Below are 15768 nucleotides of genomic sequence, written 5' to 3'. Positions count from 1 at the left end.
ACTATAGAAAAATTAAACCAATAAATAAGTAAAACAAATCTTTGTACTAAAAATATATTTAATATTTCAAGATTTTAAAGTTAAAGTGAAAAGTTACTAAAAATTTTTTAGTCATATTAAAACATATTTAACCTAAATAACAAACCTCTTCCTCCAAGCATAAAAATTCTTTATCTATTGAAGTAACTGCGGTCGCCTGGTAACTATCATTAACCTCATCAGCTAAACTTGCTGTGTAGTGCGGACTGTCAGTAGATTTAATTTCCTGATAAAACATTTTTAGTTTTAAATTACAAAATATTACGGTACATCGCAACATTGACATTTTTAGATATAAAAAAACTATATAAAGCATGTAATAAAACAAGACAAAATAAATGATCCTAAAATTGATTACTTTTAATTAACTACTTACCGATCTAAACCTAACACCAGAAGACCGCAAATGAGAGTTATCCTCACCCAATGTAAATCTACGATCTGGTGGAACAGGAGTTGGTGTGTTTTGTGCACTCTTAAGGGAACTTCCTGTATCTGACCATGTTGTTAACTTCTCCAATTTGATGTCTGATATACTACTAAAGATTGTTCTAAAAAATGTTAAATAATAAAAATTTAAATCAAGAAAATTTATAGTAACTAAAAAAACTAAATATTAAAATCCTAAATACAAAACAAATTTTTTCAATTAAGTTAAACTTTAATTTTTTTTGGCAGAAATATTTTATTTTAGGTCATTTAAAAATCATAATAAGATTACCTATAAACACTGCACCTTGAATTCAATACGATCATACCTTAAATGGGGTCTAACTGACTCAATATCATTCGGCCTTGAAAGAAGTGAAAGTAAAGCAGTATCGGTAAGAAAATAAAATCGAGGACAAACAGATCTTTTCTTGTCTAAATATTGGGTTAAACACTTAAAAACACTCTGTAACTCTTCTTGCATGTGATGTAGTACTACTCCTTTGGGAACCTCCCCTTTAAAATAAAACAATTTATAGTACATATATATATGTGTTTATATATAACTTTACTTTAATAAAAAAAATTTAAACCATCTTGTTTAAATAAAGATTACTTGTTTTGTAAATTTAAACAAATTATTTATTTACCAAAACTGTTTAAAGTTTTTTTATTACAAATTACATAACGTTTTATATTGTATCAAAAAATAACAATTTATTACCTCCATAGCAACATTGCAATATATTTTTTGTATCAAAAGCTCTTCTGACTAATTTTACATAACTTTTATCCACCATAGCAAATCGCTTCGCCTCCTACAATTTTGTTATTAGTTTATTTTAATTTAGTAATTTATAACTCAAAAACAGGATAATTTAATAGGTAAATTCATTAAAGTTACCCCTTTTGTTAATCTTAAAACTAATTAATAAATTAATTACTATTTCCAGAAATATCCACAAGAATAATATCAATATTTTCTTTGTTTAAACCACAGTAGAATCTCCTATAGCAATTAATTATTAGTGCTACACATAACATTATCCACAAGATGACCTGTGGTAATTCTTTAGAGGTTGTATGATCTGAAAAAACAGCTTCTAAATCTAGCCACAAGTCTTGAGTTTCCAGCCACAAATCTAACACTTCAACCACACCTTTTAACTTTTCTGCCCAAGAAGCTGCTTCTTCTCGTAGGGGGCCTAAAGTAAACCATACAAAATTTTTTATCAAAATGATATTTCATAAAACCTTTGGCAACCATAATAACAAATTATGGTTAAAATATTATTTTTTGTATTAAGATTCAACAAAATTAAATTTAACCAACCAATATGCTTTGAAGTCAACATGTTTGCCAACAATGCTTGTGCATCTTCCAGCTGCTCCAACAATCTTTCTGAATCTTCCTTAACAAGATAAACCGGACCTCTTCTTTTGTAGTTACTAAACGAGAGAACTTGCTCTGTCCATTCTTCCTCAACTCCTCTCATTTTGACTTCCAGTTCCAACTCTTTACTTGCTGAGATTGCAATGTCTTTAATCTCTGATTTACGCCTATAAAAAATATTTGCTTTTAAATTATAATGTTTTATTTTTAAGTTAAAATCAATTTTCATTTACACATTAACTGCTTTAAATAATTATAACAAATTTTATCATTTTCTAACATATCTACTAGAATGTTAAATAAACTAAACAAATATAACGCATAACCCCTTACTTTATTAAACCGATATCCAACAAATGTCCAAGTTTAAACAAATTAGCTTCTAATTGAAATTTGCTGTTTGTTACAAACATAACTTGTAACCAATGCCTGTTTCGAATTTCCTTAATAATAACAATATTTATTAAGATACAAACCTATATAGCAAAATATATATAGTGTTTTAATAATATTATTTAACATTGTAATATTAAACAAAATATATTAGTTAACTAAATTATAAGTTGGGTAAAAAAATGCACTGTTGGCCCACTTTAAAAAAATTTCCTTCACAAGATTATTGTACAAGTAAGATCTTTATTTTTATTGTTTTAAAAATAACTTACTGGTATCATGATATCCTTGAACTTTCCCTAAAAGTAGTTAATATATTAGTAAAATTGTTATTGTTGTATTATTTTACCCTATTAAACACATGTAGATTTAAATTTATTTATACTATAACAATTTTAAAGTTCTTTAATTAAATGGTATAATATCAAACATTACATATAACTCAATTCACCTTTTTAGCAAGCCTGTGCAACAATGGAAGAACGTCGAGATAAAAATGAATTGAGTTTTTCATTTCAGTGTAAGCATCCCACTCTTTTAACTTTGCTGGGAGTGATAAACACTCTTCCCAATAACCTTGAACCTAAATATTAATGCAAATATACAAAGCAACCGTGTTTTGATAAATCATATTTGCTAACTGCAAAATTTATTATTAATTTTAGGTTAAACATATGTAGATACAAAAGTACTAAATTTCCAATTTCTTTAAACAGCTACACTCTTGTGCAAAAAATATAAAAATAATATATTACATATAAATGTTTTTTTTTAAATATTTAATAAAATTTTTACATTTCATTTAATATTTAAAACATATTGTACCTCAGCATTAGCAATATGTAGATTCACTCCCTCCCACAAAGTATCTCGAAACTTGCGATCAAAAGCAATAAACTTCTGAAACAAGCCATACAACATACCCAAAAGTTTAAGTTCCTCCCCTGTTTTGTCCAATTCCGAAAATGGTTTTGGAGGAATTCCAAATAATCTCTGAACAGATTCCAGTGTTCTTCTCTTTGCTTCATAAAGTGTGTATCTTGAAAATCAAACAATGTACTGAAACGTGTCAATATTACATAAAATGTATGTTAGTTATAAAAATGCATAAAAAAGAAAATATGCACAACTTGGTCGGTAGTAACACTAACCTGTTTTGAAAGTCATGTAATCGCTGAACGGCTTCTGCAGGCCTAACAGCAGGAACTGCAGGACCTTGAGCGTCAAAAGCATTTCGAAATTGAATAACTTCAACGACAAATGTTTTAAGTTGTTTGTCTAGTTCTTGTTCAAATGAAGTTCGTCTTTCTTTAACTAAAGTTTGGCCCAAGTTATCAGCATATTGTACAAGTTCTAACCAGTTTTGTCGCAAACTATCAACCTAACAACATACAATACAAAAATGTGTAATTTTGTAATGTTATATAAAATAGAAATATTTAATAGATAATTTGTTTTATTTAGAAAAAATCGTCTTTAAATCGAACCTGTTCTAGTTCCGCCCTTGCTAATCGCAAATCATAAGCCTTTAATTTTTCATACATGTTTTCAATGGGAAGATAAACATCGTCAATTTTATTTTCCATGTCATGAATTTCATCAAGCAAACTAAGTGTGCTGTTCAGCTGATCTAATGTCGTTACCTTTATTTAAATATTGAATAAATATTGGGAACAATTAGCAAATATGTATTTAATTGTAATATTTAACATATATAAAAAAGGGCCAATATTAAAAAAAAACTAACAAAAAACAAGTTACTAATTTTTGAAATGTATAAAACAAAAAACAAACTGAAGCAGAAAGACGACTCTGCATATTTTTTCGATATTGAAAAACACTGTCCAATTTCTTTTTTGCTTCTTCATGTAATATCTTTAAAATATATAAAGAAACTATGTTTGTTACCTAACAAATACAAAAACATATTAACTAATTTAAATAATAAAAAGGTTAAAAAATAAAAATTATTTTAAAAGTTTTTTGTTGTTGTTTGCTAACCATAGCATATTGGGTCTTCCATGCAGCAGCTAATCCTTGTAAAGCATCCTGAACAGGAGCTGGGCATAAGATCACAGAACCCACTGAGACTTTAAATGGAATGGAGGAAATCTTTTTTTCAACTTCTAATAAGTACTCCACCTATATTTATAGCAAAAATAACCACTAGTTATAAATTAATAAAAAATAAATTAAAAAAAAAATTGAAAAAGCTGACACTTAAATGTGAACCTTAAATTATGTTCTATGTTTTGTAACAATTTTTTTTTTATATGCAGCAAATCATGGTGTTTTATTTCCAAAACAAATAAATAAAAGTAACAGATTGCCACCTCCTTTCTGATGGCAGCTTTTTCAGGATCTTGTGACATGAAGTTGGAGTATGAACTCTGCATGTCATCTCTCCATAAAAAGTTATACTGAGCTAATCGCTGAAGGTACATCTTGATGTGGGATTTTATACCTTAAGTTGTACATTTATAAATAAGTTAGTTGCTATAAAAATGATTTGTTGTATTAGTAACAAAAAATCGGCTTTAAACTAAAATTTATGTTATAACTCTGCAGCATATAAAACAAAAAAAGGTAACTAAACTAAAACATATAGCTAAACACAATAACACCTACAATAGCAACCCTAAATAAGTAAATATAAATTATTTTTATTAAAGTAAAACATTTCAATTAAATGTTTCACTGAAACATACTGATTTGTGTTTAAATTAAATTAATAATAATCTAGTAACTGTAAAATAAACAAATATATAATACATTGTATTTTAACATAACTTTCCACAACCATTAAACTTCCGACTGATGTAGTTAAAATAATAATATATGTCCGCATTCCACCAAACAATTCAATAACAACTTATTTAAAAAAAAAATTTTTTTAACTTCATCTTACCCAAATTATTAAACATTAAAACTACTTTAAATAATAAGCTTTATATTAAATCACCTTTTGTGACAGACGAGAGTGCTGTCCTATAACCTGTAACCTTTTCTTCCATTAAAATATCAGACTCAAAATTTTGATTCTTCTTAGTTCCAGCCCAGTAAACTATTCCTAAAGAAATGCATTATTTACTTTAAAAACACAATTCTGGAAAAAATAAAACCTAAAACACACAAAGTAATGTACCACAAAGTCAGCTCCTTTTATAAACAATAAATTTATAACAAATAAAAAAAATTTACTTTTTATCGCAACATATTTAATAAATTTATATTTAGATAATAAATTTATACCCCTTGTAGAATCAGTAATAGATTCCACCATTTCATCAATGGTTTGTTGAACATCTGATAAAGGTGGATCCAATACTATATCAGGTATGCGAAACCTAATTAAAAAATTTATAAAAACTTCGAGAATTTATTTTTGGAAATATATAGAATGCAAATAACAAGTAATTCTAATGTGACAATTTACTTGGCCTGGTACAAAAATTTACAAAACATTAGTGATATAACAAACTTGATTGCAATTTGGATTTTAAGGCTTTTATAAGTTTCTTCAACAGCACTTTCTTCCCACAAGGAGGTGTTGGAAATAAAAGAAAGAGAAGAGTCTGTCCGATTCATGTCAGAACTTATATGTAAAGTAATATATATGTAAAAAATCCTACTTAATATTACATTATCAAAAAAGACCTCAAGTTTTTTCAATTTATAAAAATAACCTTGATTGTGAGCTACCAGGTCTTGAGTAATTGCCAAAATTTTGTTGCTCTGTATATTTGCTTCGAACTGCCTTACTTAAAATGCTTAGGCTTTGGCAAATTGCATTTAACACACTTTGATATACTTCTTTACTATAATAGTCTAGAGAAACAAATAGTGGTTAAACATTCATATAAAAAAAACTTGTTAGAGTTTTTATTAAATGGGCAACAATAACTACTGTTAATTAAAGAGTATTTATCTCATACTAGGCCAAACAGGTTAATATTCAGGAAATATCAATAAGTAAAATATTTAAATTTTGCAAAATCATCTGAAAACTGTGCTAATTTAATAATCCACCTGCAAAGTAGGCAAAAAATAATAAAACACAGACAATATTGTATTTCTGACCAAAAATATGTTCCACAACTGCTTGTTCTGTAACAAAGGATTGCTTTGATGATTCCATAGTGCCCCCTGTAGATATACTTCCACTTCGTTGGATTTTCTTGGTTTTTAACATGGAAATTTGAGCTTCATATAAATTTGTCAATTTTAATCAAATAATTTATAAAACTTACAAACAATGTTTAAATAAGTGTCTTAATAAGCATAATTAAGGACCACAAAATCATTTATATAATTTACCATGTTTATGTTCAGCACTGTTGATTCTACTACATGATAATATTTCAATAATATCATGTATAGACGAATTTATAGCTTCAACATTTTCTTGCATTTCATTACTTTTTTTAAGAATACTTTTGTTGATCACCTATGACAAAAAAACATATTACTAGCAGTTTTTTTTTATAAATAGAACACTTATTTCTACTGCTTTATTACAGACCATTTTAAATAATCAAGTAAATAATTAAAACAAAATAGCTAGGTTATATATTTTTATTTTTTACATTATAAAATAATAAGGTAAAAAAAAATAGTAACATTTTTTTTTTTTATACGAAATATAGGTATTGCAGTATTAAAATACCGTTAACAAATCAAAGGTGCTCCAAGTTTTGCCCAAAATAGCATCCTCATCAAATAAAATAATGTTCTTAACTGATGACAATGTATTTTTAATCTGTTCATTTACAACCTTGTTCACCTTGGTGACAATTGTTTGCAATCTTTGAGTTGAGGATCTTCAAAATAAATCCATTTTGTATAGTTTATTATTAGACATCTTTTAAAAAAGCATAAATACCAATAATTTTAAGTATCATGTAAATTTTTTTAAGTTAAGTCTCCTTAAATTAAAAATCTATTTAGTCTATAATTAATATTTATTGAATTACACTTTTAAAATAATCTAAATTGTTACCTTGCTTTATTTAAAAAAGCATCAATGTTCATAGACTCCCACGTAATAGTATTTAAGCCAGCTTGCAAACAAACTATTACTGAATCAGTTTGAGGTTTAAACAAGGGAATAAATGGAGTTGGAATCATTTCACAAACCTACAAATTTTAAAAGAAAAATTTAATTATATTCAGTTTTGTTAATAACTTTAGTTAAAAATAACCTACTGACTCTAAAATGTTAACAATGCAAAAACAAAAAGTTTAAGATCTATTTAAATCAGGTTTATCATAAGACATATTAAAAGCTTCGTAAATGTGAATGTTATAAAACATACTTTTTTATAATCATAAAGACATTGTTCAAGATTAATCTTATAATGTTTAAACTGTTTTTCTCGGCTTAGAATCGTAACTGCTGCTTCTGGTATTTCAAAATGCATTCGAAGAAACCATTTTGATTCCTAAAATAAAAATAAAAAATTTCTATTTAAAGTTAATTTATTGTAAGTTTAAGATTGTGCAAAATTAAATTATTGTAAGTATTGTACTTAATATATTAAGTTTTAATAGAGACTTAAGTTAGCTATATTAACAAAAAATAGAACTAACACTAACTTGAATTAGATGCAAAATTTGAGAATGAACATTTACCACCAGCTCACCATTTTCTTGTTTTAACAATGGTACCTTTGTGTAGATTTAAAAATTTAAGAAAGTCTTGTAACTTAGATTACCAATAATGAGTTAATATACAGCCATTTATTTAGTAAATTACTAAACAAACCTTTTTATAATTTTTTTTACAAATAGAATCTCAAACCTAAATACATGTAAAAAGTTTTAGAAATTTAAAACTAAATACAAAGCGTACCCTTAGGCCAGCTAATGCTTGGTCAACAGACTTGTACCACTGTTGATACCATAAAGCTTCATAAGTTACCAATGCGGTGGCTAATCTGTTGTAAAACTTCACAGTTCGATGATATTCCTTATTTTGACTAAGAGATTTGTTTTCTTGAAAAGTCTTAAAAATTAAATACAATTGTGAAAATTGGAAACAAAATAATGTTCACTCAAAAAAGATAAAAAAGGTTAAAGAAAAAGGAGTATTGTTTTAAGAAACTTTTTACAAACAAACTTTTACCTTCATAGGTTCTTCGATATGAGATAAAAGTTGACGAGACCAAAATATAGCGCCAGCAACAAGAGGAGAATCCCTTGGTAATACTGGAGCATGTTTGTCTTTTTCATACATCTGAAATTATAAAAAAAAACGCAAACAATTGTTTGAATTCTGATTTATGTTTTCTTGCACATTATCACTAAAGATCACAAGATATTATAACACATTAAAATGCAAACCTCTTGTATGTGTTCCAGTTCTTTTGCATACATTGAGAAAACATCACTGTATCGATCACTAATTAATTCTTTCAACAAAGGCCTTTGAGTAACAGCATTAAATCTAAGTTAATATTAAAAAGCTTAAGTTAGGAAAAAATGACTATATCAACTAATTCTAAAACTTAAATGCAAAATCAATGCATAAACTAAATTAAAGGCCTATTAATGTTAATTCTATGATATTAAATGTTAATTACTATGATATTAAAATGATAACAATGATTTGTAAACCTAAACAATTTTACTTAATTACACAAGTTTCCAAAATTTTAACTAAGATATTATAATTTACTACTTTGACAACAAAACCAGTTTTTAAATTTTTGTAAAACAAAGTTTAAAAGAAAAAATTGCAGACTGACTACACCATTTGACATATGTTTTTACAACAACACATATATCAATTTAACAATGTTTTAAAGTTTTTTTTACTATGTTTTTGTTTGTTATTTTTAATTTATTAAATTAAAAGCGGTAATAATCCTAAATTAAAAATAAATACTTAGACAAAATCTTCAGTCCATGTTGCGTCTTAGTTGGTTTTGAAAATAAAGCTTTCAAATAGACAATCAGCAATTGGTCAAGATTTTGAGATAATATTGAGAAATATGAAAAACTTTCCTCAAATCTAAAAATAAGATAAATTATAAATAGTTTGTACTTACCTATTTTAGATCCACAATTATGTGTGCTCTGTATTTCAAATAAAAGTTACATTACCAAGTTAATAAATACTATATTTATTTTTTTTGTAGTTATTTTAGTCAAGGTTAAAAAATCAACTTTATAATCTAAACATTTATAATCTAAATTTAATTAAATATTTGTTTGATAATTTAAAATTAAAAAGGATCGCAAGTTTTTTTTCGTGCATTACTGTTGTGTTATATTGTTTGTTAGCAGGTAAACAATGTTTACTTTTCTATTTGTTTTCTTTGTAGATCAAGTAACATGGCTGATGATATTCTGGTTGACATTGCTTTTATAATTGAAAATATATTTTCTATCAGCAAAGTTGAAATACTTGGACCTTCCTCTTCTGCACTGTACAAACGTCCTAAAAATTTTAATTGTTTACACTGTTTAATTTTTTTTAAAGTTGTTTGTTACATACATTGAAGTTACTTACGTAAGTAAGCTGAGGCATTGTATTGATGTTTTTGTGGCAGACCAGCACTTGAATCTTCTAAATTATCACCCAAATCTGAATCACTGTCAGCTGTAAATTTTGTAGAAGTTTTGGTGTGACGAGTTCCTTAAAATTTCAAACAAATAAATGGAAATTGTATTTTACAAAATAAGTTTAAAATTCTAATTTGGATTGGCATAAATTGTAAAAAAGGTTTTATTTTTAAATAAAGTTATTAAATAAATTTATTGAAATTTTTTAATGGAATCTAGTAAAAAACCTGATCTTAGATCCTCAACTTCTTCATCTTCGTCTTCTTCTGGAAGTGTTCCCATACTTTTTTGACCTCTCTAATAAAATAATAGTTATAATAATTTTTTTTAAAATAGTTTTTTTTTAAGAAATACTATATATGTTCTAACAAAAAAGTTTGTTATTTATGTATACCAAATTTGACTAATAGCATCCATGATATGATTTAAATACTTTTTTTGTAACTTGTACATTATTTTATTAACTTTATACATTGTAATATTGAAAAGCTTGAGCCTTATGAGGAACCTCTGGTTCTTTAGGTGAGATAGAATGCACTAAAAAAATTATTTTCTTTTTAAATAAATAAATAAATTTTGAAACAACAAATACATTAAAATTAGATATAAACAACATAAAAAATACTAAACATATTTTAGAGGCTTAACATATCACAGACAATTTACTTGGAAATACCATAAAAAAAGTTAATAGTAAAGCAAATGAATTAAGATATTTAATTTTATGTTGGCAGTACAGACTTACAAGCAACAGCTTTTTCATCAAGTAAATCATCTGAAATTTCTCCTTGAAGAATATCTTCTGCTCTCGGCCGTGGCAAACCAGTTGTATCCAAAGCTAATGGTTAAATTAAATTTAAGTATACTTTTTAATGTTTAATAATTACTCAAAATTTAATACTTAAATTTAACCTTGGCTTATATACATGTGCATTGTATATTATAACTTACTATTTTTTCTGATAATTCTTATTAGAAAAATAAAATAAGTGTTAGTTCTTTTATAAAATTAGATAAATCTTTGTTGTTAAAAAACAGTCTTTGTTGTTAAAAAAAAATCTTTGTTGTTAAAAAAAAAACAAAAAAAAACAAGACTTAGATTTAATTTATAACTTATGTTTTTAGATATAACAAATTATGTTTGTAAGTAAGATAAGTTTAATTTACTTTAAAACTAGACTACCTAGTTTAGTGAATTGTCTAAGTGAAGCAATAATACTAAGCAACTCATTCATTCTTCCAACAATAAGATCCAAATTGCCCATAATTGTTTCATCATCTTGAAGCGATATTCCATAACTAAATGAACCAAACTCCTTAATGTCTAAAACACAAAAATCAATGTTAATAAATACACGTTGTTGTAACCTTTGACAGTTTTAATGGTTTTTGTTAAATTTAAAAAATTAGATAACCATGGCATTTATAACTATCGCATCACTTGTCACAAACAACAGAAACAAATAACTTCCAACCACACCCCAATCTATTATTAAAGGGTCATGTATTGGATATACATAGGCATGCCTACTTTATCATTCATATTTCAACTATTTTGCCAATATAATTACATAATAAAGTTAAAAAATAATTATAAAAAACTACCAGAACTAGAAACAACTGATCCTGTAGCAGTTTTTCCTCTCTTGTTTCCCTTATTTTTGTTAGCTGTAACCTCCAAAGAACTAATTGATTGATTTAAACTATGTGAAGCTGTTGTAGAAGTACCAAGATTTTCTCTTAAGCTTTTAACCAGTTCACGATAAAACCCTTGTAAAGCTATGCAAGCTCGAAGTCTAAAGATATCACAAGCATAAACTGATTTTAATAACAAAATTTTGTCTTTGTCGACTATCCACCTTAAGCCTATTAAAAAAAAAATTTTACACACAAATACAAAAGTCTACATGATATGCCTTGTTATTAGTAGCTTTTTAATAAAATATATAGCTTTTAAAGTGTTATGTTACAGATTTTTGCAACTTTGTTAATGATGTATACAGCACGTTAGTATGGTTGACAATGAATCACAAAATGGCTTTAGAACCTATTTTTTTGTGTGACGTAGAAAGTACCCAAGTAGTGTAGTGAATGTATACAAGCTAGTACTTTCTCATCACAAACAAGGCTTTCCCCCTTTTTTTTAATCAATTTTATTATTATTTTTTTGAGTTGTATAACTTAAAAAGTAAGTGAAATTATTTAAAGTTAAAATCATTTTTGTGTTCAGTGACACCAACTTTATTAATTTTTGAGTATAAAAATATCGCTAATACATGACTTTAAAAAAATTCATTTTATTTTTGACTACCTTCCAGTTAAAGTCTTATCATCGTCATGAATAAGTTCTTTTTTTTTAATTCCTCGTTTTGTAATTTTAAAAGTTGGAGGCAAAGCATCTTCCTGTTTAATTTCATTTTCAATTATTTTCCACATATCTCCATTTTGCACTATTTCTGAGATGTGATCCCTACAAAGGGCTGCTAGTTGATTGCCAATCTAAATAAGAAACGTTTGTAACCACAACCTTTAAAATAAAAATAAAACATGCATATATATATATTTTCAAATTTATTAATTTTACAATAAATAAAATAACTAAAATAGTTTGTTTAAAAAAATATAATCAACTACAATAACCTATTAAAAGTATTAGTAAAATAGTATAAATAACACAATTTCAGCCCTAAATTTTATTATATTAAATATATAAATTAAATTTATTTAAATAAAAATACCAATTAAATTTTATCCACATTGAAACCTTTGTCATTACCTTCATGCACAACAATCCAAGATACCCACTCCTAGCATAAAACCTTGATATTGAATCCATCTGTCTTATAGCACCTATTATAGTTGGTAAAATTACATTAATCACAGTAACTGGATTGGTTTCGTGATGAAGTTGTTCTAAATGTCTTCGTATTGCTTCCAAATATTTCACTTTGTCTTTTGTTTCATTTTGTGCATCTGTGATTCTAAGTAGAAATTGATCTTGTTAAATAAAAAAAAAATTAATTCCTCATAAATACAACTGGGTTTGATGACCATGCCATAGTATACTATAAAATCTTTGTTTAAACATTATTACTTTTGGCATGTTTTAAATCATTAAATTGATTTTGTCATTTTTTCCCGTTGCATTGTTGTAATATTAATTGTATATCGTATTTATAATTTACTTTTATCAATGCGCAAAAACCAAAGTAAAAAAAAAACATAAGTCCAGTACCAGCAACATAATGTAGTCATTAGAATAGAATTGTTAACTTTACAAGGTAAAATCTGTGTGGGCCCGATTTACTTTCACATGATTGCCTTGGAGTAAAGCACTTTAAATGGTAACTTCTGTCAAGCCAAAAACCATATGAACATTAATAATTAGACCAAACCATTATTAATACCCAAACTGCCAAAAAAAATTCATTGCCTACAATAGGGTTTTAACAAAAAATAAATTAATAAACTAAATAGTAACTTACAACATGTCAATAGTTCTCCATGCCCTCAGAGACCTAGATTTTGCCTGTATAAGAACCCCAATAACATTCTTACATTCTTTTCCTTTTAACTGTTCAGTTATTCCTGACAAAACTCTTTGTCGACGTTTCCAACGTTCCAACTCTGTCAAAGGACCTGAATGATTGTCAAGCAATCTGAAGGGAAGTAAAGGTTTTTAAAGTTATTCTTATCTACTGTAATACTTATTGCTAATTAATTTTGCAAAAAATACCAAACAACTACTTATGTTGAGACTAAACTTTTTAATTTTTAACCTGTCATCATATCCCTCAGACAAAACACCTTCAATTGTTTGTGTCCACTCATGTAGAACATCTTCGTATGATTGAATAATGCTCGGATCCAAAGCCATTGTTCGATGTTGAACTAAATCCCTGCTTACCAGTTGATCAGGAAGACATAAAATCTAAAAAGTTATATATATATACATTAAATAAAAAAAAGTTTTGACAAATAAATAAAAAATAGTACATCAATATCAAGAGACAAAATATACATAATCAGTTTAAAACAAAACAGAACACTATACAATATATTAATTATTCAACATTTTTAAAGTAATGTAGTTTTGTAATATATATATATACCTGTTGATTTGAGGCATAAGTCTTACTGGTGGCATGTGTCATCACATTTACATATTTCTCAACAGAATGAGAAAGTTGAGCTTTGTGATCATCTGTGCATTTTCCCCAATCTTCCTGACTCTTAACCATAGGAAGAAAAACCTAAAACAAATTTTTTTGACTTAAACTTTAAATAATAAATATATAAAAAAATCAGAGAATGGAATAACAATGCTTAGTAAAAAAAATAAACAGATTAAATGTCGGGGAATAACCAATTGCACTTAAAACTGCCATAAAAATTTAAGTGTGGGTCGGATTTGCAATAATTGCCAAATATTAAAACCATTTAAAGTTTTCCAGCTCTATAACTTTAAAAACTTTTGTATAACATTAATGCATCTAACAAAACATTATAAAATGATTTTTCAAATAGCCTTTCTTCAAAATTTCATTTTCAAAAATTTAATGCTACTACCAATACTTTTAAGGAAAAGTTAACCCTCAAACAAGATTACTGAAACCAAAAAGATTGTTTTTTAATTACAAAAATACAAAAAATACATATTACTAATCTACCTGTCCCAATATAGTCGATAGCAACTGTAGTGAATTGTTTTTAACCTCACCACTAAAAATCTGTTTGTGCATATACACCTGATCAATATCACCTTCTGTTATTGCTCTTAAAAAATAACAGCACACCAACTCATTTATACCTATTCCCTGTATTCAAAAAAAGTAAAAAAAATTCCGCCGTTTAAAAACTTTTACATTTATAAACATATAATGGTTGAACCTAATTTTATAGTTAGCCCAATAATACATTTTGTTCTTCAAATTAAAATTTTTAAACAAAATGTAAATAAATTAAAAAAATTGTTTAACCTTAACATTAATTAAATTAGATGTCATTGTTAAATCTTCTGTCATCCATGCTCGATTTTCTGGTCGCTTTCCATAAACAAACAACTTGTTGCTTCCATCACTGGTAAGAAATTGAGTTAACAATTCAAAATTATTAGGCTCCAATAAATAGTGCTCAAGAACTGTAGGACTAAAAGAAAAAAAAATATTAAACATGTAAAAATTCATGTTACAACTTGCATTAAAAACCATTAAAACCAAAAACTGATTGTGTAGTAAAAAAAGTTTAATATAATAATAACTATATATACTTAAATAAAGTTTACAAAATCTTGAAGTTTCAAACATTTATTTAAAAATAATAAACCAAAATTTATGGAAAATAAATAATTTGCTTAATACTATAAGTTATTAAGAGAAAATTCTTTGTAAAAAAATATTAAAAACAGAAATACTGCACTATTATAAACCTATCTGTTTCATCAACGGCAAATGTTTCCTGAATTTTATTGGCAATCCACCAATGCCGTTCATCCATTTTGTTTAAACACTGTAAACATTTGCATAAAACAGTAAATTATTAGCTCTTATACTGCGAATAAAAAAACAAAATATATACTTAAAAACAAAATATATATAAAGAGGTAAATAAATGTTTTCTAATAGGTTTTCATAAAACTTTATTAAAAGTTTATTGAAAATTTTTTTATTAAAAACTTTATTAAAAAAACCTTATGGTAGTATATTGTAGTTTGTAATAAAAATGTCAAAAAAGCAACAAAAGTAAAAACTTATGAACACAAGTAATTTAACAGTATTACTACCAATGTTTTTTCCCGTCGCATTGTTGTAATGTTAATTGTATATCGTATTTATTATTTACTTTTATCAATGCGCGAAAAACCAAAATAAAAAAAATAAAAAAATGTTAACTGCCATAACAGTCATAACAAAGCGATTCCAGTAATACAAATTTTTTTTTAGCAATGG

The 15768-nt window shown here is 26.2% G+C and overlaps 1 pseudogene across 1 annotated transcript in view; it reads right to left on the bottom strand.

The window, feature by feature from the left end:
- Positions 1-15370, bottom strand: part of LOC145740706 (uncharacterized) — a 41456-nt pseudogene extending 26086 nt beyond the window's left edge. Inside the window, exons 1-44 of the transcript XR_014280907.1 lie at positions 15249-15370; positions 14800-14968; positions 14491-14637; positions 13933-14073; positions 13600-13751; positions 13306-13479; positions 12597-12801; positions 12132-12319; positions 11426-11616; positions 11004-11144; positions 10566-10658; positions 10293-10357; positions 10048-10117; positions 9768-9893; positions 9557-9695; positions 9141-9266; positions 8597-8699; positions 8379-8489; positions 8106-8258; positions 7850-7921; positions 7570-7695; positions 7254-7390; positions 6921-7074; positions 6551-6701; positions 6335-6457; positions 5941-6082; positions 5736-5849; positions 5507-5601; positions 5217-5324; positions 4588-4718; positions 4256-4396; positions 4049-4129; positions 3742-3897; positions 3406-3635; positions 3080-3293; positions 2706-2837; positions 2527-2553; positions 2195-2304; positions 1802-2028; positions 1528-1673; positions 1193-1286; positions 798-984; positions 416-590; positions 146-265 (exon numbers count right to left, since the gene is read on the bottom strand). The product of XR_014280907.1 is annotated as an uncharacterized LOC145740706 (transcript). The remainder of the gene's footprint in view (positions 1-145; positions 266-415; positions 591-797; positions 985-1192; positions 1287-1527; positions 1674-1801; positions 2029-2194; positions 2305-2526; positions 2554-2705; positions 2838-3079; positions 3294-3405; positions 3636-3741; positions 3898-4048; positions 4130-4255; positions 4397-4587; positions 4719-5216; positions 5325-5506; positions 5602-5735; positions 5850-5940; positions 6083-6334; positions 6458-6550; positions 6702-6920; positions 7075-7253; positions 7391-7569; positions 7696-7849; positions 7922-8105; positions 8259-8378; positions 8490-8596; positions 8700-9140; positions 9267-9556; positions 9696-9767; positions 9894-10047; positions 10118-10292; positions 10358-10565; positions 10659-11003; positions 11145-11425; positions 11617-12131; positions 12320-12596; positions 12802-13305; positions 13480-13599; positions 13752-13932; positions 14074-14490; positions 14638-14799; positions 14969-15248) is intronic.
- Positions 15371-15768: the final 398 nt, after the last annotated feature.

Source organism: Corella eumyota, chromosome 1 (genome assembly GCF_963082875.1).
Source record: "Corella eumyota chromosome 1, kaCorEumy4.1, whole genome shotgun sequence".
Lineage (NCBI taxonomy): Eukaryota > Metazoa > Chordata > Ascidiacea > Phlebobranchia > Corellidae > Corella > Corella eumyota.
Note: the sequence above shows the minus strand (reverse complement) of the source record. Positions and strands in the feature narration are given on the sequence as shown.